Source organism: Scyliorhinus torazame, chromosome 16 (assembly GCF_047496885.1).
Source record: "Scyliorhinus torazame isolate Kashiwa2021f chromosome 16, sScyTor2.1, whole genome shotgun sequence".
In the NCBI taxonomy this organism is placed as follows: domain Eukaryota; kingdom Metazoa; phylum Chordata; class Chondrichthyes; order Carcharhiniformes; family Scyliorhinidae; genus Scyliorhinus; species Scyliorhinus torazame.
Window position 1 is genome coordinate 27,776,997 of NC_092722.1, and position 27,468 is coordinate 27,804,464.

At 64.8% G+C, this 27,468-nt stretch overlaps 1 protein-coding gene across 1 annotated transcript in view; it reads right to left on the minus strand.

The window, feature by feature from the left end:
* The window catches only part of LOC140392649 (paired box protein Pax-7-like), a 1,255,382-nt gene that overhangs the window by 813,431 nt on the left and 414,483 nt on the right, over positions 1-27,468 (minus strand).

Sequence of the window (27,468 nt, forward strand, 5' to 3'; positions counted from 1 at the left end):
TGCGCGAGCTTCGGGATGAGAGTGCGCAGGCGCCTGGGTGAGAGTGGGCAGGCGTCGGGGTGAGAGAGCGCAGGCGCCTGGGTGAGAGTGGGCAGGCGTCGGGGTGAGAGTGCGCGGGCGACGGGGTGAGAGTGCGCGGGCGGCAGTGTGAGAATGCGTGGGCGTCGGGGTGAGAGTGCGTGGGCGTCGGGGTGAGAGTGCATGGGCGTCGGGGTGAGAGTGCGTGGGCGTCGGGGTGAGAGTGCGTGGGTGTCGGGGTGAGAGTGCGCGGGCGACGGGGTGAGAGTGGGCAGGCGTCGGGGTGAGAGTGGGCAGGCGTCGGGGTGAGAGTGCGCGGACGCGGGGTGAGAGTGGGCAGGCGCCTGGTTGAGAGTGCATGTGCGTCGGGGTGAGAGTGCGCGGGCGACGGGGTGAGTGTGCGTGGGCGACGGGGTGAGTGTGCGTGGGCGACGGGGTGAGAGTGCGCGGGCGTCGGGGTGAGAGTGCACGGGCGGCAGTGTGACAGTGTGCGGCGACGGGGTGAGAGTGCGCGGGCGGCAGTGTGACAGTGCGTGGGCGACGGGGTGAGAGTGTGCGGCGACGGGGTGAGAGTGCACGGGCGGCAGTGTGAGAGTGCGTGGGCGACGGGGTGAGAGTGCGTGGGCGACGGGGTGAGAGTGCACGGGCGCCGGGGTGAGAGTGCATGGGCGCCGGGGTGAGAGTGCATTGGCATCGGGGTGAGAGTGCGCGGGCGTCGGGGTGAGAGTGCGCGGGCGTCGGGGTGAGAGTGCGTGGGCGTCGGGGTGAGAGTGCGTGGGCGCCAGGGTGAGTGTGCGCGGGCGTCAGGGTGAGAGTGCGCGGGCGTCGGGGTGAGAGTGCGTGGGGTCGGGGTGAGAGTGCGTGGGTGTCGGGGTGAGAGTGCGCGGGGGTCGGGGTGAGAGTGCGTGGGGTCGGGGTGAGAGTGCGTGGGTGTCGGGGTGAGAGTGCGCGGGGGTCGGGGTGAGAGTGCGCGGGGATCGGGATGAGAGCGCGCGGGGGTCGGGATGAGAGTGCGCAGGCGTCGGGGTGAGAGTGCGCAGGCGTCGGGATGAGAGTGCGCGGGCGTCGGGGTGAGAGTGCGTGGGGTCGGGGTGAGAGTGCGTGGGTGTCGGGGTGAGAGTGCGCGGGGGTCGGGGTGAGAGTGCGCGGGGATCGGGATGAGAGCGCGCGGGGGTCGGGATGAGAGTGCGCAGGCGTCGGGGTGAGAGTGCGCAGGCGTCGGGGTGAGAGTGCGCGGGGGTCGGGATGAGAGTGCGCAGGCGCCAGGGTGAGAGTGCGCGGGGGTCGGGGTGAGAGTGCGCAGGCGTCGGGGTGAGAGTGCGCGGGCATCGGGGTGAGAGTGCGCGAGCATCGGGATGAGAGTGCGCAGGCGCCTGGGTGAGAATGCGCGGACGCGGGGTGAGAGTGCGCGCACGTGGGGTGAGAGTGCGCAGGCGTCAGGGTGAGAGTGCGTGGGCGTCGGGGTGAGAGTGCGCGAGCTTCGGGATGAGAGTGCGCAGGCGCCTGGGTGAGAGTGGGCAGGCGTCGGGGTGAGAGAGCGCAGGCGCCTGGGTGAGAGTGGGCAGGCGTCGGGGTGAGAGTGCGCGGGCGACGGGGTGAGAGTGCGCGGGCGGCAGTGTGAGAATGCGTGGGCGTCGGGGTGAGAGTGCGTGGGCGTCGGGGTGAGAGTGCATGGGCGTCGGGGTGAGAGTGCGTGGGCGTCGGGGTGAGAGTGCGTGGGTGTCGGGGTGAGAGTGCGTGGGTGTCGGGGTGAGAGTGCGTGGGCGTCGGGGTGAGAGTGCGCGGGCGCCGGATGAGAGTGCGCAGGCGCCTGGGTGAGAGTGCGTGGGCGTCGGGATGAGAGTGCGTGGGCGACGGGGTGAGAGTGCGCGAGCGGCGGGGTGAGAGTGTGCGGGCGACGGGGTGAGAGTGGGCAGGCGTCGGAGTGAGAGTGCGCGAACGCGGGGTGAGATTGGGCAGGCGCCTGGGTGAGAGTGCGTGGCCGTCGGGGTGAGAGTGCGCGGGCGCGGGGTGAGAGTGCGCGGGCGTCAGGGTGAGAGTGCATGTGCGTCGGGGTGAGAGTGCGCGGGCGACGGGGTGTGTGTGCGTGGGCGTCGGGGTGAGAGTGCGCGGGCGCGGGGTGAGAGTGCGCGGGCGTCAGGGTGAGAGTGCATGTGCGTCGGGGTGAGAGTGCGCAGGCGACGGGGTGAGAGTGCGCGGGCGTCAGGGTGAGAGTGCATGTGGTTCGGGGTGAGAGTGCGCAGGCGACGGGGTGAGAGTGCGTGGGCTTCGGGGTGAGAGTGCGCGGGCGCGGGGTGAGAGTGCGCGGGCGTCAGGGTGAGAGTGCATGTGCGTCGGGGTGAGAGTGCGCAGGCGACGGGGTGAGAGTGCGCGGGCGCGGGATGTGAGTGCGTGGGCGATGGGGTGAGAGTGCGTGGGTGACGGGGTGAGAGTGCGCGGGCGGCAGTGTGAGAGTGCGTGGGCGATGGGGTGAGAGTGCGTGGGTGACGGGGTGAGAGTGCGCGGGCGCGGGATGAGAGTGCGTGGGCGACGGGGTGAGAGTGCGCGGGCGGCAGTGTGAGAGTGTGTGGGTGACGGGGTGAGAGTGCGTGGGCGACGGGGTGAGAGTGCGTGGGCGACGGGGTGAGAGTGCGTGGGCGACAGGGTGAGAGTGCGTGGGCGATGGGGTGAGTGCGTGGGCGACAGGGTGAGAGTGCGTGGGCGATGGGGTGAGAGTGCGTGGGTGACGGGGTGAGAGTGCGCGGGCGCGGGATGAGAGTGCGTGGGTGACGGGGTGAGAGTGCGTGGGTGACGGGATGAGAGTGCGTTGGCGGCAGTGTTAGAGTGCGTGGGCGATGGGGTGAGTGTGCGTGGGTGACGGGGTGAGAGTGCGCGGGCGCGGGATGAGAGTGCGTGGGTGACGGGGTGAGAGTGCGCGGGCGCGGGATGAGAGTGCGTGAGTGACGGGGTGAGAGTGCCGGGCGCGGGATGAGAGTGCGTGGGTGACAGGGTGAGTGCGCGTGGGCGACGGGGTGAGAGTGCGCGGGCGACGGGGTGAGAGTGCGTGGGCGACGGGGTGAGTGTGCGTGGGCGACGGGGTGAGAGTGCGCGGGCGACGGGGTGAGAGTGTGCGGCGACGGGGTGAGAGTGCACGGGCGGCAGTGTGAGAGTGCGTGGGCGACGGGGTGAGAGTGCGTGGGCGACGGGGTGAGAGTGCACGGGCATCGGGGTGAGAGTGCACGGGCGCCGGGGTGAGAGTGCATGGGCGCCGGGGTGAGAGTGCATGGGCATCGGGGTGAGAGTGCGCGGGCGCCTGGGTGTTAGTGCGCGGGAGCCGGGGTGAGAGTGCGCGGGCGTCAGGGTGAGAGTGCATGTGCGTCGGGGTGAGAGTGCGCAGGCGTCGGGATGAGAGTGTGCGGGCGTCGGGGTGAGAGTGCGTGGGGTCGGGGTGAGAGTGCGTGGGTGTCGGGGTGAGAGTGCGCGGGGATCGGGATGAGAGCGCGCGGGGGTCGGGATGAGAGTGCGCAGGCGTCGGGGTGAGAGTGCGCAGGCGTCGGGGTGAGAGTGCGCGGGGGTCGGGATGAGAGTGCGCAGGCGCCAGGGTGAGAGTGCGCGGGGGTCGGGGTGAGAGTGCGCAGGCGTCGGGGTGAGAGTGCGCGGGCATCGGGGTGAGAGTGCGCGAGCATCGGGATGAGAGTGCGCAGGCGCCTGGGTGAGAATGCGCGGACGCGGGGTGAGAGTGCGCGCACGCGGGGTGAGAGTGCGCGGGCGTCAGGGTGAGAGTGCGTGGGCGTCGGGGTGAGAGTGCGCGAGCTTCGGGATGAGAGTGCGCAGGCGCCTGGGTGAGAGTGGGCAGGCGTCGGGGTGAGAGAGCGCAGGCGCCTGGGTGAGAGTGGGCAGGCGTCGGGGTGAGAGTGCGCGGGCGACGGGGTGAGAGTGCGCGGGCGGCAGTGTGAGAATGCGTGGGCGTCGGGGTGAGAGTGCGTGGGCGTCGGGGTGAGAGTGCATGGGCGTCGGGGTGAGAGTGCGTGGGCGTCGGGGTGAGAGTGCGTGGGTGTCGGGGTGAGAGTGCGTGGGTGTCGGGGTGAGAGTGCGTGGGCGTCGGGGTGAGAGTGCGTGGGCGTCGGGGTGAGAGTGCGCGGGCGCGGGATGAGAGTGCGCAGGCGCCTTGGTGAGAGTGCGTGGGCGTCGGGATGAGAGTGCGTGGGCGACGGTGTGAGAGTGTGCGGGCGACGGGGTGAGAGTGGGCAGGCATCGGAGTGAGAGTGCGTGAACGCGGGGTGAGATTGGGCAGGCGCCTGGGTGAGAGTGCGTGGGCGTCGGGGTGAGAGTGCGCGGGCGCGGGGTGAGAGTGCGCGGGCGTCAGGGTGAGAGTGCATGTGCGTCGGGGTGAGAGTGCGCGGGCGATGGGGTGAGTGTGCGTGGGCGTCGGGGTGAGAGTGCGCGGGCGCGGGGTGAGTGCGCGGGCGTCAGGGTGAGAGTGCATGTGCGTCGGGGTGAGAGTGCGCAGGCGACGGGGTGAGAGTGTGCGGGCGTCAGGGTGAGAGTGCATGTGCGTCGGGGTGAGAGTGCGCAGGCGACGGGGTGAGAGTGCGTGGGCGTCGGGGTGAGAGTGCGCGGGCGCGGGGTGAGAGTGCGCGGGCGTCAGGGTGAGAGTGCATGTGCGTCGGGGTGAGAGTGCGCAGGCGACGGGGTGAGAGTGCGCGGGCGATGGGGTGAGAGTGCGTGGGTGACGGGGTGAGAGTGCGCGGGCGATGGGGTGAGAGTGCGTGGGTGACGGGGTGAGAGTGCGCGGGCGGCAGTGTGAGAGTGCGTGGGCGATGGGGTGAGAGTGCGCGGGCGCAGGATGAGAGTGCGTGGGCGACGGGGTGAGAGTGCGCGGGCGCGGGATGAGAGTGCGTGGGCGACGGGGTGAGAGTGCGCGGGCGCGGGATGAGAGTGCGTGGGCGACGGGGTGAGAGTGCGCGGGCGGCAGTGTGAGAGTGCGTGGGCGACGGGGTGAGAGTGCGTGGGCGACGGGGTGAGTGCGTGGGCGACGGGGTGAGAGTGCGTGGGCGATGGGGTGAGAGTGCGTGGGTGACGGGGTGAGAGTGCGCGGGCGCGGGATGAGAGTGCGTGGGTGACGGGGTGAGAGTGCGTGGGTGACGGGATGAGAGTGCGTTGGCGGCAGTGTTAGAGTGCGTGGGCGATGGGGTGAGAGTGCGCGGGTGACGGGGTGAGAGTGCGCGGGCGGCAGTGTTAGAGTGCGTGGGCGACGGGGTGAGAGTGCGCGGGTGACGGGGTGAGAGTGCGCGGGCGCGGGATGAGAGTGCGTGGGTGACGGGATGAGAGTGCGTTGGCGGCAGTGTTAGAGTGCGTGGGCGACGGGGTGAGAGTGCGCGGGTGACGGGGTGAGAGTGCGCGAGCGCGGGATGAGAGTGCGTGGGTGACGGGGTGAGAGTGCGCGGGCACGGGATGAGAGTGCGCGGGCGGCGGGGTGAGAGTGCGCGGGCGGCGGGGTGAGAGTGCGAGGGTGAGAGTGCGCGGGCGCGGGATGAGAGTGCGCGGGCGACGGTGTGAGAGTGCGTGGGCGACGGGGTGAGAGTGCGTGGGTGACTTGATGAGAGTGTGTTGGCGGCAGTGTGAGAGTGCGTGGGCGTCGGGGTGAGAGTGCGTGGGCGTCGGGGTGAGAGTTCGTGGGTGTCAGGGTGAGAGTGGGTGGGTGTCGGGGTGAGAGTGCGCGGGCGTCGGGGTGAGAGTGCGTGGGCGTCGGGGTGAGAGTGCGTGGGCGACGGGGTGAGAGTGCGCGGGCGACGGGGTGAGAGTGTGCGGGCGACGGGGTGAGAGTGGGCAGGCGTCGGGGTGAGAGTGCGTGGGCGTCGGGGTGAGTGTGCGTGGGCGACGGGGTGAGTGTGCGTGGGCGACGGGGTGAGTGTGCGTGGGCGACGGGGTGAGAGTGCGCGGACGCGGGGTGAGAGTGGGCAGGCGCCTGGTTGAGAGTGCGTGGGCGTCGGGGTGAGTGTGCGTGGGCGACGGGGTGAGTGTGCGTGGGCGACGGGGTGAGTGTGCGTGGGCGACGGGGTGAGAGTGCGCGGGCGACGGGGTGAGTGTGCGTGGGCGACGGGGTGAGTGTGCGTGGGCGACGGGGTGAGTGTGCGTGGGCGACGGGGTGAGAGTGCGTGGGCGTCAGGGTGAGTGTGCGTGGGCGACGGGGTGAGTGTGCGTGGGCGACGGGGTGAGAGTGCGTGGGCGTCAGGGTGAGTGTGCGTGGGCGACGGGGTGAGTGTGCGTGGGCGGCGGGGTGAGTGTGCGTGGGCGACGGGGTGAGAGTGCGTGGGCGACGGGGTGAGTGTGCGTGGGCGACGGGGTGAGAGTGCGCGGGCGACGGGGTGAGAGTGCGCGGGCGACGGGGTGAGAGTGTGCGGCGACGGGGTGAGTGTGCGTGGGCGACGGGGTGAGTGTGCGTGGGCGACGGGGTGAGAGTGCGCGGGCGACGGGGTGAGAGTGCTCGGGCGCCGGGGTGAGAGTGCGCGGGCGACGGGGTGAGAGTGCGTGGGCGACGGGGTGAGAGTGCGCGGGCGACGGGGTGAGAGTGCGTGGGTGACGGGGTGAGAGTGCGCGGGCGACGGGGTGAGAGTGCACGGGCGCCGGGGTGAGAGTGCGCGGGCGACGGGGTGAGAGTGCGCGGGCGACGGGGTGAGAGTGCGTGGGCGACGGGGTGAGAGTGCGCGGGCGACGGGGTGAGAGTGCACGGGCGCCGGGGTGAGAGTGCGCGGGCGACGGGGTGAGAGTGCGCGGGCGACGGGGTGAGAGTGTGCGGCGACGGGGTGAGAGTGCGTGTGCGTCGGGGTGAGAGTGCGTGGGCGTCGGGGTGAGAGTGCGTGGGCGTCGGGGTGAGAGTGCACGGGCGCCGGGGTGAGAGTGCATGGGCGCCGGGGTGAGAGTGCACGGGCGGCAGTGTGAGAGTGCGTGGGCGACGGGGTGAGAGTGCGTGGGCGACGGGGTGAGAGTGCACGGGCGCCGGGTTGAGAGTGCATGGGCGCCGGGGTGAGAGTGCATGGGCATCGGGGTGAGAGTGCATGGGCGCCAGGGTGAGTGTGCGCGGGCGCCAGGGTGTTAGTGCGCGGGAGCCGTGGTGAGAGTGCACGGGCGTCAGTGTGAGAGTGCATGTGCGTCGGGGTGAGAGTGCGTGGGGTCGGGGTGAGAGTGCGCGGGGGTCGGGGTGAGAGTGCGCGGGGATCGGGATGAGAGCGCGCGGGGGTCGGGATGAGAGTGCGCAGGCGTCGGGGTGAGAGTGCGCAGGCGTCGGGGTGAGAGTGCGCGGGGGTCGGGATGAGAGTGCGCAGGCGCCAGGGTGAGAGTGCGCGGGGGTCGGGGTGAGAGTGCGCAGGCGTCGGGGTGAGAGTGCGCGGGCATCGGGGTGAGAGTGCGCGAGCATCGGGATGAGAGTGCGCAGGCGCCTGGGTGAGAATGCGCGGACGCGGGGTGAGAGTGCGCACACGCGGGGTGAGAGTGCGCGGGCGTCAGGGTGAGAGTGCGTGGGCGTCGGGGTGAGAGTGCGCGAGCTTCGGGATGAGAGTGCGCAGGCGCCTGGGTGAGAGTGGGCAGGCGTCGGGGTGAGAGAGCGCAGGCGCCTGGGTGAGAGCGCATGGGCGGCGGGGTGAGAGCGCGCGGGCACCTGGGTGAGAGCGTACGGGCGGAGGGGTGAGAGCGCACGGGTGGCGGGGTGAGAGCGCACGGGCGGCGGGGTGAGAGCGCGCGGGTGGCGGGCTAACAGCGCGCGGGCACCTGGGTGAGAGCGAGCGGGCGGCAGGGTGAGAGCGCGCGGGCACCTGGGTGAGTGTGTACGGGCGGAGGGGTGAGAGTACGTGGGCACCTGGGTGAGAGTGCATGGGGGTGGGGTGTGAGCGCGCGGGCGGCGGGGTGAGAGCGTGCGGGCACCTGGATCAGAGCACGTGGGCATCTGGGTGAGAGCGCGCGGGTGGCGGGGTGAGAGCGTGTGGGCACCTGGGTCAGAGCACGTGGGCACCTGGGTGAGAGCGCGCGGGCGGCAGGGTGAGAGGGTGTGAGTGCACGGGCGGAGGGGTGGGAGCGCGTGGGCACCTGGGTGAGACTGCATGGGCGGCGGGGTGAGAGCGCACGGGTGGCGGGGCGAGCGCGCGGGCACCTGGGTCAGAGCACGTGGGCACCTGGGTGAGAGCGCGCAGGCGTAGGGGTGAGAGCACGTGGGCACCTGGGTGAGAGTGTGCGGGTGGCGGGGTGATAATGCGCGTGGCCACCTGGGTGAGAACACGCGAGCGGTGGGGTGAGAGCGCGTGGGCGGTGGCGTGAGAGCGCGTGGGCACCTGGGTGAGAGTGCACGGGCGGAGGGGTGAGCGTGCGTGGGCACCTGGGTGAGAGTGCGGGCACCTGGTGAGAGCGTGCGGGCGGCGGGGTGAGAGCACGTGGGCACCTGGGTGAGAGTGCACGGGCGGAGGGGTGAGCGTGCGTGGGCACCTGGGTGAGAGTGCACGGGCGGAGGGGTGAGAGCGCGTGGGCACCTGGGTGAGTGTGCACGGGTGGTGAGGTGAGAGCACGTGGGCACCTGGGTGAGAGTGCACGGGTGGCGGGGTGAGCGTGCGTGGGCACCTGGGTGAGAGTGCGCGGGCGGTGAGCTGAGAGCGCACGGGCGGTGGGGTGAGAGCGCGCGGGCGGTGGGGTGAGAATGCGCAGGCACCTGGGAGAGAGTGCGCGGGCGGTGGGGTCAGAGCTCACGGGCACCTAGGTGAGAGTGCGCGGGCGGCGGGGTGATAGCACGTGGGGACCTGGGTGAGAGTGCGCAGGGGGTGGTGTGAGAGCGCGCGGGACGCGGGGTGAGAGGTCGCGGGCACCTGTGTGAGAGTGCACGGGCGGTGGGGTGAGAGCGCGCGGGCGGCGGGGTGAGAGTGCACGGGCGGAGGGGTGAGAGTGCGCGGGCACCTGGGTGAGAGTGCACGGGCACCTGGGTGAGAGTGCACGGGCGGCGGGGCGAGCGCGCGGGCACCTGGGTCAGAGCACGTGGGCACCTGGATGAGAGCACGCGAGCGGTGGGGTGAGAGCGCGTGGGCGGTGGCGTGAGAGTGCACGGGCGGAGGGGTGAGCGTGTGTGGGCACCTGGGTGAGAGTGTGCGGGCACCTGGTGAGAGCGTGCGGGCGGCGGGGTGAGAGCACGTGGGCACCTGGGTGAGAGTGCATTGGCGGAGGGGTGAGCGTGCTTGGGCACCTGGGTGAGAGTGCGCGGGCGGTGAGCTGAGAGCGCACGGGCGGTTGGGTGAGAGCGCGCGGGCGGTGGGGTGAGAGCGTGCGGGCGGTGGGGTGAGAATGCGCAGGCACCTGGGAGAGCGTGCGCGGGTGGTGGGGTCAGAGCTCACGGGCACCTGGGTGAGAGTGCGCGGGCGGTGGGGTGAGAATGCGCAGGCACCTGGGAGAGAGTGCGCGGGCACCTGGGTGAGAGCGCGCGGGCGGTGGGGTGAGAATGCGCAGGCACCTGGGGGAGAGCGCGTGGGCCCCTGGGTGAGAGTGCACGGGGGGGTGGGGTGAGAGCGCGTGGGCACCTGGGTGAGAGTGCACGGGGGGGTGGGGTGAGAGCGCGTGGGCACCTGGGTGAGAGCGCACAGCGGGTGGTGGGAGAGCGCGCGGGCGGCAGGGTGAGAGGTCGCGGGCACCTGGGTGTGAGTGCGTGGGTGATGGGGTGAGAGCGCGCGGGCGGCGGAGTGAGAGTGCGCGGGTGTCGGGTTGAGAGTGCACGGGCGCGGGGTGAGAGTGCGCGGGTGTCGGGATGAGAGTGCACGGGTGTCGAGGTGAGAGTGCACGGGCGCCGGGGTGAGAGTGCGCGTGCGCCGAGGTGAGAGTGCGTGGGTGTCGGGATGAGAGTGCACGGGTGTCGAGGTGAGAGTGCACGGGCGCCGGGGTCAGAATGCGCGGGCGTCGGGGTGAGAGTGCGCGGGTGTCGGGGTGAGAGTGCACGTGCGCCGGGGTCAGAATGCGCGGGCGTCGGGGTGAGAGTGCGCGGGTGTCGGGGTGAGAGTGCACGTGCGCCGAGGTCAGAATGCACGGGCGTCGGGGTGAGAGTGCGCGGGTGTCGGGGTGAGAGTGCGCGGGCGCTGGGTTGAGAGTGCGCGGGTGTCGGGGTGAGAGTGCGTGGGTGTCGGGGTGAGAGTGCGCGAGCGTCGGGTTGAGAGTGCGCGGGTGTCGGGGTGAGAGGGCGCGGGCGCTGGGTTGAGAGTGCGCGGGCGCCGGGGTGAGAGTGCGTGGGTGTCAGGGTGAGAGTGCGCGGACGTCGGGGTGAGAGTGCGCGGACGTCGGGATGAGAGTGCGCGGGTGTCGGGGTGAGAGTGCGCAGGTGTCGGGGTGAGAGTGCGCGGACGTCGGGGTGAGTGTGCGCGGGTGTCGGGGTGAGAGTGCGCGGGCGTCGGGGTGAGAGTGCGCGTGTGTCGGGGTGAGAGTGCGCGGACGTCGGGGTGAGAGTGCGCGTGTGTCGGGGTGAGAGTGCGCGGACGTCGGGGTGAAAGTGCGCGGGTGTCGGGGTGAGAGTGCGCGGGTGTCGGGGTGAGAGTGCGTGGGCGTCGGGGTGAGAGTGCGCGGACGTCGGGGTGAGAGTGCGCGGGTGTCGGGGTGAGAGGGCGCAGGCGCTGGGTTGAGAGTCCGCGGGCGCTGGGTTGAAAGTGCATGGGCGTCGGGGTGGGAGTGCGCGGGTGTCGGGGCGAGAGTGCGCGGGTGTCGGGGTGAGAGTGCGCGGGTGTCGGGGTGAGAGTGCGCGGACGTCGGGGTGAGAGTGCGCGGGTGTCGGGGTTAGTGTGCGCGGGCGCCGGGGTGAGAGGGCGCAGGCGCTGGGTTGAGAGTGCGTGGGCGTCGGGGTGAGAGTGCGCGGGCGCGGGGTGAGAGTGCGTGGGCGTCGGGGTGGGAGTGCGTGGGCGTCGGGGTGGGAGTGCGCGGGTGTCGGGGTGAGAGTGCGCAGGCGTCGGGGTGAGAGTGCGCGGGCGCGGGGTGAGAGTGCGTGGGCGTCGGGGTGGGAGTGCGCGGGTGTCGGGGTGAGAGTGCGCGGGTGTCGGGGTGAGAGAGCGCGGGCGTCGGGGTGAGAGTGCGCGGGTGTCGGGGTGAGAGTGCGCGGACGTCGGGGTGAGAGTGCGCGGGTGTCGGGGTGAGAGGGCGCAGGCGCTGGGTTGAGAATCCGCGGGCGTCGGGGTGAGAGTGCGCGGGTGTCGGGGTGAGAGTGCGCGGACGTCGGGGTGAGAGTGCGCAGGTGTCGGGGTGAGAGGGCGCAGGCGCTGGGTTGAGAATCCGCGGGCGCTGGGTTGAGAGTGCATGGGCGTCGGGGTGGGAGTGCGCGGGTGTCGGGGTGAGAGAGCGCAAGCGAAGAGGGTGAGAGTGTGCATGTTACATGGGTGAGAGTGCGCGGGGGTCGGGGTGAGAATGCACGGGGATCGGTGTGAGAATGCACGGGCGTCGTGTGGGGAGTGCATGTGCGGAGTCGGGGTGAGAGTGCGTGGGCGTCGGGGTGAGAGTGCGTGGGCGTCGGGGTGAGAGTGCGTGGGCGTCGGGGTGAGAGTGCGTGGGCGTCGGGGTGAGAGTGCGTGGGCGTCGGGGTGAGAGTGCGTGGGCGTCGGGGTGAGAGTGCGAGGGTGTCGGGGTGAGAGTGCGTGGGCGTCGGGGTGAGAGTGCGTGGGCGTCGGGGTGAGAGTGCGTGGGCGTCGGGGTGAGAGTGCGTGGGCGTCGGGGTGGAGTGCGTGGGCGTCGGGATGAGAGTGCGTGGGCGTCAGGGTGAGAGTGCGTGGGCGTCGGGGTGAGAGTGCGTGGGCGTCGGGGTGAAGTGCGTGGGCGTCGGGATGAGAGTGCGTGGGCGTCAGGGTGAGAGTGCGTGGGCGTCGGGGTGAGAGTGCGTGGGCGTCGGGGTGAGAGTGCGTGGGCGTCGGGGTGAGAGTGCGTGGGCGTCGGGGTGAGAGTGCGTGGGCGTCGGGGTGAGAGTGCGTGGGCGTCGGGGTGAGAGTGCGTGGGCGTCGGGGTGAGAGTGCGTGGGCGTCGGGGTGAGAGTGCGTGGGCGTCGGGGTGAGAGTGCCCAGGCTTGGCGTGAGAGTGCGTGGGCGTCGGGGTGAGAGTGCACGGGTGTCGAGGTGAGAGTGCACGGGCGCCGGGGTGAGAGTGCACGTGCGCCGAGGTCAGAATCCGCGGGCGTCGGGGTGAGAGTGCGCGGGTGTCGGGGTGAGAGTGCGCGGGCGCTGGGTTGAGAGTGCGCGAGTGTCGGGGTGAGCGTGCGCGGGTGTCGGGGTGAGAGTGCGCGGGTGTCGGGGTGAGAGTGCGTGGGTGTCGGGGTGAGAGTGCGCGGGTGTCGGGGTGAGAGTGCGCGGACGTCGGGGTGAGAGTGCGCGGGTGTCGGGGTGAGAGTGCGTGGGCGTCGGGGTGAGAGTGCGCGGGTGTCGGGGTGAAAGTGCGCGGGTGTCGGGGTGAGAGAGCGCGGGTGTCGGGGTGAGAGTGCGTGGGCGTCGGGGTGAGAGTACGCGGGTGTCGGGGTGAGAGTGCGCGGACATCAGGGTGAGAGTGCGCGGGTCTCTGGGTGAGAGGGCGCAGGCGCTGTGTTGAGAGTCCGCGGGCGCTGGGTTGAGAGTGCATGGGCGTCGGGGTGGGAGTGCGCGGGAGTCGGGGTGAGAGTGCGCGGGTGTCGGGGTGAGAGAGCGCAAGCGAAGAGGGTGAGAGTGTGCATGTTACATGGGTGAGAGTGCGCGGGGGTCGGGGTGAGAATGCACGGGGATCGGTGTGAGAATGCACGGGCGTCGTGTTGGGAGTGCATGTGCGGAGTCGGGGTGAGAGTGTGCAAGCGAAGAGGGTGAGAGTGTGCATGTTACATAGGTGAGAGTGTACATGTTACATCGGTGAGAGTGCGCGGGCGTCGGCGTGGGAGTGCATGCGTCATGGGAGTGCATGTGCGGAGTCGGGGTGAGAGTGCATGGGCGTCGGGGTGAGAGTGCGTGGGCGTCGGGGTGAGAGTGCGTGGGTGTCGGGATGAGAGTGCGTGGGCGTCGGGGTGAGAGTGCGTGGGCGTCGGGGTGAGAGTGCGCGGGCGTCGGGGTGAGAGTGCGTGGGCGTCGGGGTGAGAGTGCGAGGGTGTCGGGGTGAGAGTGCGTGGGCGTCGGGGTGAGAGTGCGTGGGCGTCGGGATGAGAGTGTGTGGGCGTCGGGGTGAGAGTGCGTGGGCGTCGGGGTGATAGTGCGTGGGCGTCGGGGTGAGAGTGCGTGGGCGTCGGGGTGAGAGTGCGTGGGCGTCGGGGTGAGTGTGCGTGGGCGTCGGGGTGAGAGTGCGTGGGCATCGGGGTGAGAGTGCGTGGGCGTCGGGGTGAGAGTGCGTGGGCGTCGGGGTGAGAGTGCCCAGGCTTGGCGTGAGAGTGCGTGGGCGTCGGGGTGAGAGTGCGTGGGCGTCGGGATGAGAGTGCGTGGGTGTCGGGGTGAGTGTGCCCAGGCATAGGCGTGAGAGTGCGTGGGCGTCGGGGTGAGAGTGCGTGGGCGTCGGGGTGAGAGTGCGTGGGCGTCGGGGTGAGAGTGCGTGGGCGTCGGGGTGAGAGTGCGTGGGTTTCGGGGTGAGAGTGCGTGGGCGTCGGGGTGAGAGTGCGTGGGCGTCGGGGTGAGAGTACGAGGGCGTCGGGATGAGAGTGCGTGGGCGTCGGGGTGAGAGTGCGTGGGCGTTGGGGTGAGAGTGCGTGGGCGTCGGGGTGAGAGTGCGAGGGCGTCGGGATGAGAGTGCGTGGGCGTCGGGGTGAGAGTGCGTGGGCGTCGGGGTGAGAGTGCGTGGGCGTCGGGGTGAGAGTGCGTGGGCGTCGGGATGAGAGTGCGTGGGCGTCGGGGTGATAGTGCGTGGGCGTCGGGATGAGAGCGCGCGGGTGTCGGGATGAGAGTGCGCGGGTGTCGCAGTGAGAGTGCACAGGCGTTGTGGGTGAGAGTGCGCAGTGTCATGTGAGTGTACCTTTAAGAAATGGCTGTTTATTACTGCAGTGATGTCAGAGAGTGGGTGGAGCTGGGCTGTCTGTCAGCTTTTTATTTTCGTTTTTGAGCAGGCTGCAGGGTGTGTTTTAGTTTTGCTTTCAGTGTTGGAGCTGAAGCCAGATACAGCAGCTGTACTGCTGTTCTCTCTGCCATCAAAAGACTATTACTTGATCATTTGGTGAATTCATAATTATCAATGTTTTCAGTAGTGACTTTAACCTGATGTGCTTCTGTTGAAGGATTTATTTTTAAGTTGTATGGATTTTAAAAGGAAAGCTTAAAGGATTACTTAGTGTTGTATTCTTTGGGGATTGTATTTGTATTAATGGTTGCCACGATGTTCACTGTAAGTTTTAAAAAGGTTAACTTGAGTTCATTGAATAAACATTTTTTTTTGCTTTAATGAATACTTTTCCGTTTCTGCTGTATCACACCCCATATCGCAATCTCGTAAAAGTTGTGGGTCAGGTGAACTCCATGATACACTTTGGGGTTCTCTAAATCCTGGCCCATAACAAATTGGGGGCTCGAGGGGGATAAAAGTTGGATTGGCTTTGTGAACGTAAAGACAGTGAGGGGTGAGCATATTGTGGTTGCTTTTCAGGTGTGGTATTTCAGTTTAAGTAGGGAGTGTGTTGTGGACAATGGCTCTTTCAAAGGCTCTGAGGTTTTTGAGGGTGGAAACGGTCACACGCAGTACCTTACTGACAGAGACTAAAAGCAGACTGTTAGGTTTGGCAAAAACATTGCAGTGAACATTACCTGACAAAATACGAAAAGGTGAGGTAATTATGGCGGTGGCTAAGCATTTAAAGTTGCCTGAAATACAGTTTGACTCATTGGAAATAGCAAAAATTCAGTTGCAAATTAAACAAATGGAACAAATTAAAGCAGCTTGAATACAAAAGAGAGTGAGAGGAAAAGGAAAGAGAAAGAGAGAGAGAGAGGAAAAAGAAAGAGAAAGAGAAAGAAAGAGAGGAAAAAGAGGGGAAGAAAGGAAAATAGAAAGAGTAGCCCTGGCAGAACAAAAAGAAAGAGAAAGGGAGATTCAGACCAGGGGAAAAGATAAAGAGAGAGAGTTTGAACTTCAGAAAATTGACATGAAACATGACAGTCAGTTAATATTGGCAGGTGTAAAGGGAAACGTGCAGTTGGATGATAGTGCTGAGGACAGTGAGAAAGAGCGTCATAGTCGAAGGCTTGGTGGGGATCCATTTAAATATGTCCAAGCATTGCCAAGGTTTGATGAGAAGGAGGTAGAAGCCTTTTTCATTTCATTTGAGAAGGTAGCTAAACAAATGAAATGACCACAGGAGATGTGGGTATTACTGATTCAAACAAAGCTGGTAGGTAGGGCTAATGAAGTGTTTGCATCACTACCGGAGGCGGTATCTGTGACGTATGAGGAGGTAAAAAATCCATCTTAGGTGCATATGAACTCGTGCCTGAAGCCTACAGACAAAGGTTTAGAAATTTAAGGAAAGAATTTGGTCAAACATACATGGAGTTCAAAAGGATCAAACAGAGTAATTTTGATCGGTGGATAAGGGCTTTGAAAATAGACCAAATGTATGAAGCTCTCAGAGAAATTATACTTTTGGAGGAGTTTAAAAATTCAATTCCTGGTGTAGTAAGAATTCATGTGGAAGGGCAGAGGGTTAAAACTGCGAGATTGGCAGCAGAAATGGCAGATGATTATGAATTAGTTCATAAATCGAAGTTTGGTTTCCGATACCAGTTTCAGCCTGTGAGGGATAGAAACTGGGGACATGAGAAATACTCAAGTGGTCAAGGTAAAGGTGATCCGATGGGAGATAATAAGGAGAGTGTACCTCAGATTTAAAAAACAAATCCAGAATCACAGGGAGCGTTAGAAAGGTGGCATCAGACATTGAAGACAATGTTGAGGGCTTATTGTCAAGATTATCCAGAGGATTGGGATAAAGGAATTCCATTCGTACTGTTTGCAATTCGGGATGCACCTAATGAGTCAACCAAATTCAGTCCTTTTGAACTAATTTTTGGTCATGAGGTAAGAGGACCACTTAAATTGGTGAGTGAGAAATCGGAAATTACATTATTGGATTACGTGTCAAATTTTAGGGAACGATTAAATAGAGCAGGTGAATTGGCGAGACAACATTTGAAAGTTGCACAAAATGTGATGAAACGGGTAGCGGACAAGAAATCCAAAGTTCGTAGTTTTGCCAGTGGAGATCAAGTTTTAGTGTTGTTACCAGTGGTAGGTGAACCTGTAAAAGCTATGTTTTGTGGACCTTATCAGATTGAAAGGAAATTAAGTGAGGTGAATTATGTGGTAAAAACACCAGATAGAAGGAAGACTCACCGAGTGTGTCATGTGAATATGCTTATAAGGTACTTTGAAAGGGAAGGAGTGAAAAAGGAGGTTCTAATGATTCTAACTCAAAGTGACGAGCAAATCCAGATGACTGTGAATTTGACATACCTCAAAACGAGGATGTTCTTAAAAATTGAGATGAATTGTTAAGTTATCTTCCAGAGGAAAAGCGGACTGACCTGGAAGAGTTATTGATATCACATGGACATATATGTGGAGATAAATTGGGAAATACTAAAATGGCTGTACATGATGTAGATGTGGGAAATGCTGGTTCCATCAAATAACATCAATACAGACTTAACCCTTTCAAATTGACACAGGTTAACAGAGAGATTGAGAGTATGCTTAAAAATGGCATAATTGAAGTGGGAAGCAGCCAATGTATCGCACCCATAGTGATGATACCTCAACCAGACGGTAACCAACGGTTGTGTGTGGACTATAGAAAGGTTGATGCAGTTACAAGAACGGACTCTTATCCTCTCCCACGTTTGGAGGATTGCATTCAGAAAGTGGGACAATCAGCTTTTATTTCAAAACTGGATTTACTTAAAGGTTACGGGCAGGTACCTTTATCCGAAAGGGCGAAGGAGATTTCAGCTTTTGTGACTCCAGATGGTATATACCAATTCAGAGTTATGCCATTTGGCATGAAAAACACACCAGCCACATTTCAACGGTTAACTAACAAAGTCGTTTCAGGATTACAGTGCGGTTATGCATCGACAATCTGGTAACTTTCAGCCAGACATGGAAAGAACATTGAAAACATCTGATGGAGTTATTGGATCAACTTCAGGAGGCGGGTCTGGTGATAAACCTAGCCAAAAGTGAATTTGGAAAGGTCGACGTCACTTTCCTTGGCCATACAATCGGACAGGGTCAAATGGTCACACGGGATGGGAAACCAACCGTCATTGAGGAGTTTCCGATAACCTCAAGACGAAGGGAAATAATGCAATTTCTTGGCATGAGTGGATTTGATCGAACATTTCTGCAAAAAGTTTTGGAGCGTGGTTGCTTCACTGATTGGACTATCACTATCCTCCAACTGTACGTTTACCTTTAGATCCGCCAATTTTAACTGACTGTCATGTTTCATGGCCATTTTCTGAAGTTCAAACTCTCTTTTTCTCTTTCCTCCCTTTCTCTTTCTTTGTTTCGTTCTTCTCTCACATTTTCTTTTTCTCTGATCTGAACCTCCCTTTCTCTCTCTTTTTCTCTTTCCCCTCTCTCTTTTTCTTTTTGTTCTGCTAGGGCTAGTCTTTCTTTCTTCTCTCTCCGTTTCTTTTTCCCTGATCTGTGACTCCCTTTCTCTCTCTTTTTCTCATTCCCTCATTGCGTATTCAAGCTGATTTAATTCTTATTTATTTTCCAGTTGTTTAATCTGTAACTGGTTTAGCCAGTTCTAATGAGTCAGACTGTATCTCAGGCAATTTTAAATGAAAAGCTAGCACCATAAGTACCTCTTCTTTTCCGGGAGTCGGGGTCAGAGTGTGCCGGAGTCGGCGTCAGAGTGTGCGGGAGACGCTGTCATAGTGTGCGGGAGTCGGGGTCAGAGTGTGCGGGAGTCCGGGTCAGTGTGTGCGGGAGTCGGGGTCAGAGTGTGCGGGAGTCGCTGTCAGAGTGTGCAGGAGTCTGGGTCAGAGTGTGCGGGGGTTGGGGTCCGAGTGTGGGGAGTCGGGGTCAGAGTGTGCGGGAGACGGGGTCAGAGTGTGCGGGAGTTGGTGTCAGAGTGTGCGGGAGTCGGTGTCAGAGTGTGCGTCAGTCGGGGTCAGAGTGTGCGGCAGTCGGTGTCATAGTCTGCGGGAGTCGCTGTCACAGTGTGCGGGAGTCGGGGTCAGTGTGTGTGGGAGTCGGGGTCAGAGTGTGCGGCAGTCGAGGTCAGAGTGTGCGGGAGACGGGGTCAGAGTGTGCGGGAGACGGTGTCAGAGTGTGCGGGAGTCGGGGTGAGAGTGTGCGAGACTCGGGGTCAGAGTGTGCGGGAGTCGGGGTCAGTGTGTGCGGGAGTCGGGGTCAGAGTGTGCGGGAGTCGGGGTGAGAGTGTGCGGGAGTCGGGGTGAGAGTGTGCGAGACTCGGGGTCAGAGTGTGCGGGAGTCGGGGTCAGTGTCTGCGGGAGTCGGGGTCAGAGTGTGCGGGAGTCGGGGTCAGAGTTTGCGGGATTCGGGGTCAGAATGTGCGGGAGTCGGGTTCAGAGTGTGCGGGAGTCGGGATCAGAGTGTGCGGGAGTCGGGATCAGAGTGTGCAGGAGTCGGGATCAGAGTGTGCGGGAGTCGGGGTGAGAGTGTGCGGGAGTCGGGGTCAGAGTGTGCGGGAGTCGGGGTGAGAGTGTGCGGGAGTCGGGGTCAGAGTGTGCGGGAGTCGGGGTCAGAGTGTCCGGGAGTCGGGGTGAGAGTGTACGGGAGTCGGGGTCAGACTGTGCGGGAGTCGGGGTCAGAGTGTGCGGGAGTCGGGGTCAGAGTGTGCGGGAGTCGGGGTGAGAGTGTGCGGGAGTCGGGGTCAGACTGTGCGGCAGTCGGGGCCAGAGTGTGCGGGAGTCGGGGTCAGAGTGTGCGGGAGTCGGGGTCAGACTGTGCGGGAGTCGGGGTCAGAGTGTGCGGGAGTCGGGGTCAGAGTGTGCGGGAGTCGGGGTCAGAGTGTGCGGGAGTCGGGGTCAGAGTGTGCGGGAGTCGGGGTCAGAGTGTGCGGGAGTCGGGGTCAGAGTGTGCGGGAGTCGGGGTCAGAGTGTGCGGGAGTGGCTGTCAGAGTGTGCAGGAGTCTGGGTCAGAGTGTGCGGGGGTCGGGGTCCGTCTGTGGGGAGTTGGGGTCAGAGTGTGCGGGAGACGGGGTCAGAGTGTGCGGGAGTCGAGGTCAGAGTGTGCGGGAGTCGGTGTCAGAGTGTGCGGGAGTCGCGGTGTGAGTGTGCGAGACTCGGGGTCAGAGGGTGCGGGAGTCGGGGACAGTGTGTGCGGTGGTCGGGGTCAGGGTGTGCGGGAGTCGGGGTCAGAGTGTGCGGGAGTCGGGGTCAGAGTTTGCGGGAGTCGGGGTCAGAGTGTGCGGGAGTCGGGTTCAGAGTGTGCGGGAGTCTGGATCAGAGTGTGCTGGAGTCGGGATCAGAGTGTGCTGGAGTCGGGATCAGAGTGTGCGGGAGTCGGGATCAGAGTGTGTGGGAGTCGGGATCAGAGTGTGTGAGACTCGGGGTCAGAGTGTGCGGGAGTCCGGGTCAGAGTGTGCGGGAGTCGGGGTCAGCGTGTGCAGGAGTCGGGGTCAGAGTGTGCGGGAGACGGGGTCAGAGTGTGCGGGATTCGGGGTCAAAGTGTGCGGAAGACGGGGAGAAAGTGTGCGGGAGTTGGGGTCAGAGTGTGCGGGAGTCGGGTTCAGACTGTGCGGGAGTCCGGGTCAGAGTGTGCCGGAGTCGGGGTATAGAGTGTGCGGGAGTCGGGGTCAGAGTGTGCGGGAGTCGTGGTCAGAGTGTGCGGGAGTCCGGGTCAGAGTGTGGTGAGTCGGGGTCAGAGTGTGCGGGAGTCGGTGTCAGAGTGTGCGGGAGTCGGTGTCAGAGTGTGTGTCAGTCGGGGTCAGAGTGTGCGGCAGTCGGGGTCAGAGGGTGCGGGAGTCCCGGTCAGAGTGTGCGTCAGTCGGTGTCATAGTCTGCGGGAGTCGCTGTCACAGTGTGCGGCACTCTGGGTCAGTGTGCGGGAGTCTTGGTCAGAGTGTGCGGGAGTCGGGGTCACAGTATGCGGGAGTCGGGGTCAGAGTGTGCGGGATTCGGGGTCAGAGTGTACGGGAGTCGGGGTCAGAGTTTACGGAAGTCGGGGTCAGAGTGTGCGGGAGTCGGGGTCAGACTGTGCGGGAGTCGGGGTCAGACTGTGCGGGAGTCGGGGTCAGAGTGTGAGGGAGTCGGGGTCAGAGTGTGCGGGAGTCGGGGTCAGAGTGTGCGGGAGTCGGGGTCAGAGTGTGCGACGGTCGGGGTCAGAGTGTGCGGGAGTCGCTGTCAGAGTGTGCGGGAGTCGGGGTCAGATTGTGTGGGAGTCAGTGTCACAGTGTGCGGGGGTCGGGGTGAGAGTGTGCGGAGTCGGGGTGAGAGTGTGCGGGAGTCGAGGTGAGAGTGTGCGGGTGTCGAGGTCAGAGTGTGCGGGAGTCGGGGTCAAAGTGTGCGGGAGTCGAGGTCAGTGTGTACTGGAGTCGATGTCAGCGTGTACGGCTGTCGGGGTCAGAGTGTGCGGGAGTCGGGGTCAGAGTATGCGGGAGTCGGGGTCAGTGTGTGCGGGAGTCGGGGTCAGAGTGTGCGGGAGTCCGGGTCAGAGTGTGCGGGAGTCGAGGTGACAGTGTGCGGGTGTCGAGGTCAGTGTGTGCGGGAGTCGGTGACAGAGTGTGCGGCTGTCGGGGTCAGAGTGTGCGGCAGTCGGGGTCAGAGTGTGCGGGAGTCGGGTTCAGAGTGTGCGGGAGTCGGTGTCAGAGTGTGCGGGAGTCGGGGTCAGTGTGTGCGGGAGTCGGGGTCAAAGAGTGCGGGAGTCGGGGTCAGAGTGTGCGGGAGTCGGGGTCAGTGTATGCGGGAGTCGGGGTCAGAGTGTGCGGGAGTCGGGGTCAGAGTGTGCGGGAGTCCGGGTCAGAGTGTGCGCGAGTCGGGGTCAGAGTGTGCGGGGCTCGGGGTCAGAGAGTGCGGGAGTCGTGGTCAAAGTGTGCGGGAGTCGGGGTCAAAGTGTGCGGGAGTCGGGGTCAGAGTGTGCGGGAGTCGGGGTCAGAGTTGCGGAAGTCGCTGTCATAGTGTGCGGGAGTCGGGGTCAGACTGTGCGGGAGTCGGGGTCAGAGTGTGCGGGAGTCGGGGTGGGAGTGTGCGGGAGTCGCTGTCAGAGTGTGCGGGAGTTGGGGTCAGAGTGTGAGGGAGTCGGGGTCAGAGTGTGCGGGAGTCGGTGTCAGAGTGTGTGGGAGTCGCTGTCATAGTGTGCGGGAGTCGGGATCAGAGTGTGCGGGAGTCGGTGTCAGAGTGTGCGGGAGTTGGGGTCAGAGTGTGCGGCAGTCGGTGTCATAGTCTGCGGGAGTCGCTGTCACAGTGTGCGGGAGTCGGGGTCAGTGTGTGTGGGAGTCGGGGTCAGAGTGTGCGGCAGTCGAGGTCAGAGTGTGCGGGAGACGGGGTCAGAGTGTGCGGGAGACGGTGTCAGAGTGTGCGGGAGTCGGGGTGAGAGTGTGCGAGACTCGGGGTCAGAGTGTGCGGGAGTCGGGGTCAGTGTGTGCGGGAGTCGGGGTCAGAGTGTGCGGGAGTCGGGGTCAGAGTGTGCGACGGTCGGGGTCAGAGTGTGCGGGAGTCGCTGTCAGAGTGTGCGGGAGTCGGGGTCAGATTGTGTGGGAGTCAGTGTCACAGTGTGCGGGGGTCGGGGTGAGAGTGTGCGGAGTCGGGGTGAGAGTGTGCGGGAGTCGAGGTGAGAGTGTGCGGGTGTCGAGGTCAGAGTGTGCGGGAGTCGGGGTCAAAGTGTGCGGGTGTCGAGGTCAGTGTGTACTGGAGTCGATGTCAGCGTGTGCGGCTGTCGGGGTCAGAGTGTGCGGGAGTCGGGGTCAGAGTATGCGGGAGTCGGGGTCAGTGTGTGCGGGAGTTGGGGTCAGTGTGTACGGGAGTCGGGGTCAGAGTGTGCGGGAGTCCGGGTCAGAGTGTGCGGGAGTCGAGGTGACAGTGTGCGGGTGTCGAGGTCAGTGTGTGCGGGAGTCGGTGACAGAGTGTGCGGCTGTCGGGGTCAGAGTGTGCGGCAGTCGGGGTCAGAGTGTGCGGGAGTCGGGTTCAGAGTGTGCGGGAGTCGGTGTCAGAGTGTGCGGGAGTCGGGGTCAGTGTGTGCGGGAGTCGGGGTCAAAGAGTGCGGGAGTCGGGGTCAGAGTGTGCGGGAGTCGGGGTCAGTGTATGCGGGAGTCGGGGTCAGAGTGTGCGGGAGTCGGGGTCAGAGTGTGCGGGAGTCCGGGTCAGAGTGTGCGCGAGTCGGGGTCAGAGTGTGCGGGGCTCGGGGTCAGAGAGTGCGGGAGTCGTGGTCAAAGTGTGCGGGAGTCGGGGTCAGACTGTGCGGGAGTCGGGGTCAGAGTGTGTGGGAGTCGGGGTGGGAGTGTGCGGGAGTCGCTGTCAGAGTGTGCGGGAGTTGGGGTCAGAGTGTGAGGGAGTCGGGGTCAGAGTGTGCGGGAGTCGGTGTCAGAGTGTGTGGGAGTCGCTGTCATAGTGTGCGGGAGTCGGGATCAGAGTGTGCGGGAGTCGGTGTCAGAGTGTGCGGGAGTTGGGGTCAGAGTGTGCGGCAGTCGGTGTCATAGTCTGCGGGAGTCGCTGTCACAGTGTGCGGGAGTCGGGGTCAGTGTGTGTGGGAGTCGGGGTCAGAGTGTGCGGCAGTCGAGGTCAGAGTGTGCGGGAGACGGGGTCAGAGTGTGCGGGAGACGGTGTCAGAGTGTGCGGGAGTCGGGGTGAGAGTGTGCGAGACTCGGGGTCAGAGTGTGCGGGAGTCGGGGTCAGTGTGTGCGGGAGTCGGGGTCAGAGTGTGCGGGAGTCGGGGTCAGAGTGTGCAGGAGTCGGGGTGAGAGTGTGCGAGACTCGGGGTCAGAGTGTGCGGGAGTCGGGGTCAGTGTGTGCGGGAGTCGGGGTCAGAGTGTGCGGGAGTCGGGGTCAGAGTTTGCGGGATTCGGGGTCAGAATGTGCGGGAGTCGGGTTCAGAGTGTGCGGGAGTCGGGATCAGAGTGTGCGGGAGTCGGGATCAGAGTGTGCAGGAGTCGGGATCAGAGTGTGCGGGAGTCGGGGTCAGAGTGTGCGGGAGTCGGGGTGAGAGTGTGCGGGAGTCGGAGTCAGAGTGTGCGGGAGTCGGGGTCAGAGTGTGCGGGAGTGGCTGTCAGAGTGTGCAGGAGTCTGGGTCAGAGTGTGCGGGGGTCGGGGTCCGTCTGTGGGGAGTCGGGGTCAGAGTGTGCGGGAGACAGGGTCAGAGTGTGCGGGAGTCGCTGTCATAGTGTGCGGGAGTCGGGATCAGAGTGTGCGGGAGTCGGTGTCAGAGTGTGCGGGAGTTGGGGTCAGAGTGTGCGGCAGTCGGTGTCATAGTCTGCGGGAGTCGCTGTCACAGTGTGCGGGAGTCGGGGTCAGTGTGTGTGGGAGTCGGGGTCAGAGTGTGCGGCAGTCGAGGTCAGAGTGTGCGGGAGACGGGGTCAGAGTGTGCGGGAGACGGTGTCAGAGTGTGCGGGAGTCGGGGTGAGAGTGTGCGAGACTCGGGGTCAGAGTGTGCGGGAGTCGGGGTCAGTGTGTGCGGGAGTCGGGGTCAGAGTGTGCGGGAGTCGGGGTGAGAGTGTGCGGGAGTCGGGGTGAGAGTGTGCGAGACTCGGGGTCAGAGTGTGCGGGAGTCGGGGTCAGTGTGTGCGGGAGTCGGGGTCAGAGTGTGCGGGAGTCGGGGTCAGAGTTTGCGGGATTCGGGGTCAGAATGTGCGGGAGTCGGGTTCAGAGTGTGCGGGAGTCGGGATCAGAGTGTGCGGGAGTCGGGATCAGAGTGTGCAGGAGTCGGGATCAGAGTGTGCGGGAGTCGGGGTCAGAGTGTGCGGGAGTCGGGGTGAGAGTGTGCGGGAGTCGGGGTCAGAGTGTGCGGGAGTCGGGGTCAGAGTGTGCGGGAGTGGCTGTCAGAGTGTGCAGGAGTCTGGGTCAGAGTGTGCGGGGGTCGGGGTCCGTCTGTGGGGAGTCGGGGTCAGAGTGTGCGGGAGACGGGGTCAGAGTGTGCGGGAGTCGAGGTCAGAGTGTGCGGGAGTCGGTGTCAGAGTGTGCGGGAGTCGCGGTGTGAGTGTGCGAGACTCGGGTTCAGAGTGTGCGGGAGTCGGGGTCAGTGTGTGCGGTGGTCGGGGTCAGGGTGTGCGGGAGTCGGGGTCAGAGTGTGCGGGAGTCGGGGTCAGAGTTTGCGGGAGTCGGGGTCAGAGTGTGCGGGAGTCGGGTTCAGAGTGTGCGGGAGTCTGGATCAGAGTGTGCTGGAGTCGGGATCAGAGTGTGCTGGAGTCGGGGTCAGAGTGTGTGGGAGTCGGGATCAGAGTGTGCTGGAGTCGGGATCAGAGTGTGCGGGAGTCGGGATCAGAGTGTGTGGGAGTCGGGATCAGAGTGTGTGAGACTCGGGGTCAGAGTGTGCGGGAGTCCGGGTCAGAGTGTGCGGGAGTCGGGGTCAGCGTGTGCAGGAGTCGGGGTCAGAGTGTGCGGGAGTCGGGGTGAGAGTGTGCGGGAGTCGAGGTGAGAGTGTGCGGGTGTCGAGGTCAGAGTGTGCGGGAGTCGGGGTCAAAGTGTGCGGGAGTCGGGTTCAGACTGTGCGGGAGTCCGGGTCAGAGTGTGCCGGAGTCGGGGTATAGAGTGTGCGGGAGTCGGGGTCAGAGTGTGCGGGAGTCGTGGTCAGAGTGTGCGGGAGTCCGGGTCAGAGTGTGGTGAGTCGGGGTCAGAGTGTGCGGGAGTCGGTGTCAGAGTGTGCGGGAGTCGGTGTCAGAGTGTGTGTCAGTCGGGGTCAGAGTGTGCGGCAGTCGGGGTCAGAGTGTGCGGGAGTCGGTGTCAGAGTGTGCGTCAGTCGGCGTCAGAGGGTGCGGGAGTCCCGGTCAGAGTGTGCGTCAGTCGGTGTCATAGTCTGCGGGAGTCGCTGTCACAGTGTGCGGCACTCTGGGTCAGTGTGCGGGAGTCTTGGTCAGAGTGTGCGGGAGTCGGGGTCACAGTATGCGGGAGTCGGGGTCAGAGTGTCCGGGAGTCGGGGTCAGAGTGTTCGACGGTCGGGGTCAGAGTGTGCGGGAGTCGCTGTCAGAGTGTGCGGGAGTCGGGGTGAGAGTGTGCGGAGTCGGGGTGAGAGTGTGCGGGTGTCGAGGTCAGAGTGTGCGGGAGTCGGGGTCAAAGTGTGCGGGAGTCGAGGTCAGTGTGTGCTGGAGTCGGTGTCAGCGTGTGCGGCTGTCGGGGTCAGAGTGTGCGGCAGTCGGGGTCAGAGTGTGCGGGAGTCGGGTTCAGGGTGTGCGGGAGTCGCTCTCATAGTGTGCGGGAGTCGGGGTCAGACTGTGCGGGAGTCGGGGTCAGAGTGTGCGGGTGTCAAGGTCAGAGTGTGCGGGAGTCGGGGTCAGAGTGTGCGGGAGTCGGTGTCAGAGTGTGCGGGAGTCGGGGTCAGAGTATGCGGGAGTCGGGGTCAGTGTGTGCGGGAGTCGGGGTCAGTGTGTGCGGGAGTCGGGGTCAGAGTGTGCGGGAGTCCGGGTCAGAGTGTGCGGGAGTCGAGGTGACAGTGTGCGGGTGTCGAGGTCAGAGTGTGCCGGAGTCGGGGTCAAAGTGTGCGGGAGTCGGTGACAGAGTGTGCGGCTGTCGGGGTCAGAGTGTGCGGCAGTCGGGGTCAGAGTGTGCGGGAGTCGGGTTCAGAGTGTGCGGGAGTCGGTGTCAGAGTGTGCGGGAGTCGGGGTCAGTGTGTGCGGGAGTCGGGGTCAAAGAGTGCGGGAGTCGGGGTCAGAGTGTGCGGGAGTCGGCGTCAGTGTATGCGGGAGTCGGGGTCAGAGTGTGCGGGAGTCGGGGTCAGAGTGTGCGGGAGTCCGGGTCAGAGTGTGCGGGGCTCGGGGTCAGAGAGTGCGGGAGTCGTGGTCAAAGTGTGCGGGAGTCGGGGTCAAAGTGTGCGGGAGTCGGGGTCAGAGTTGCGGAAGTCGCTGTCATAGTGTGCGGGAGTCGGGGTCAGACTGTGCGGGAGTCGGGGTCAGAGTGTGCGGGAGTCAAGGTCAGAGTGTGCGGGAGTCGGGGTCAGAGTGTGCGGGAGTCGGTGTCAGAGTGTGCGGGAGTCGGGGTCAGAGTATGCGGGAGTCGGGGTCAGTGTGTGCGGGAGTCGGGGTCAGTGTGTGCGGGAGTCGGGGTCAGAGTGTGCGGGAGTCCGTGTCAGAGTGTGCGGGAGTCGAGGTGACAGTGTGCGGGTGTCGAGGTCAGAGTGTGCGGGAGTCGGGGTCAAAGTGTGCGGGAGTCGGTGACAGAGTGTGCGGCTGTCGGGGTCAGAGTGTGCGGCAGTCGGGGTCAGAGTGTGCGGGAGTCGGGTTCAGAGTGTGCGGGAGTCGGTGTCAGAGTGTGCGGGAGTCGGGGTCAGTGTGTGCGGGAGTCGGGGTCAAAGAGTGCGGGAGTCGGGGTCAGAGTGTGCGGGAGTCGGGGTCAGTGTATGCGGGAGTCGGGGTCAGAGTGTGCGGGAGTCGGGGTCAGAGTGTGCGGGAGTCCGGGTCAGAGTGTGCGCGAGTCGGGGTCAGAGTGTGCGGGGCTCGGGGTCAGAGAGTGCGGGAGTCGTGGTCAAAGTGTGCGGGAGTCGGGGTCAAAGTGTGCGGTAGTCGGGGTCAGAGTGTGCGGAAGTCGCTGTCATAGTGTGCGGGAGTCGGGGTCAGACTGTGCGGGAGTCGGTGTCAGAGTGTGCGGGAGTTGGGGTCAGAGTGTGAGGGAGTCGGGGTCAGAGTGTGCGGGAGTCGGGGTCAGTGTGCGGGAGTCGGGGTCAGAGAGTGCGGGAGTCGGGGTCAGAGTGTGCGGGAGTCGGGGTGAGAGTGTGCGGAAGTCGGTGTCAGAGTGTGCGGTAGTCGGTGTCAGAGTGTGCAGGAGGCGGGGTCAGAGTGAGGGGAGGCGGGGTCAGAGTGTCAGGGAGTCGGGGTCTGAGGGTGAGGGAGTCGGGGTCAGAGTGTGCAGGCGTCGGGGTCATTGTGTGCGGGAGTCGGAGTCATAGTGTGCGGGATTCGGGGTCATAGTGTGCGGGATTCGGGGTCATAGTGTGCAGGAGTCGGGGTCATAGTGTGCGGGATTCGGGGTCATAGTGTGCGGGAGTCGGGGTCAGAGTGTGCGGGAGTCGGGGTGAGAGTGTGCAGGAGTCGGGGTCAGAGTATGCGGGAGTCGTGTTCATAGTGTGCGGGAGTCGGGGTCAGAGTGTGCGGGAGTCGGGGTCAGAGTGTGCGGGAGTCGGGGTCAGAGTGTGCGGGAGTCGGGGTCAGAGTGTGCGGGATTCGGGGTCAGAGTGCGGGAGTCGGGGTCAGTGTGCGGGAGTCGGGGTCAGTGTGTGCGGGAGTCGGGGTCAGAGTGTGCGGGAGTCGGGGTCAGAGTGTGCGGGAGTCGGGGTCAGAGTGTGCGGGAGTCGTGTTTAGAGTGTGCGGGAGTCGGGGTCAGAGTGTGTGGCAGTCGGGGTCAGAGTGTGCGGGTGACGGGGTCAGAGTGTGCGGGA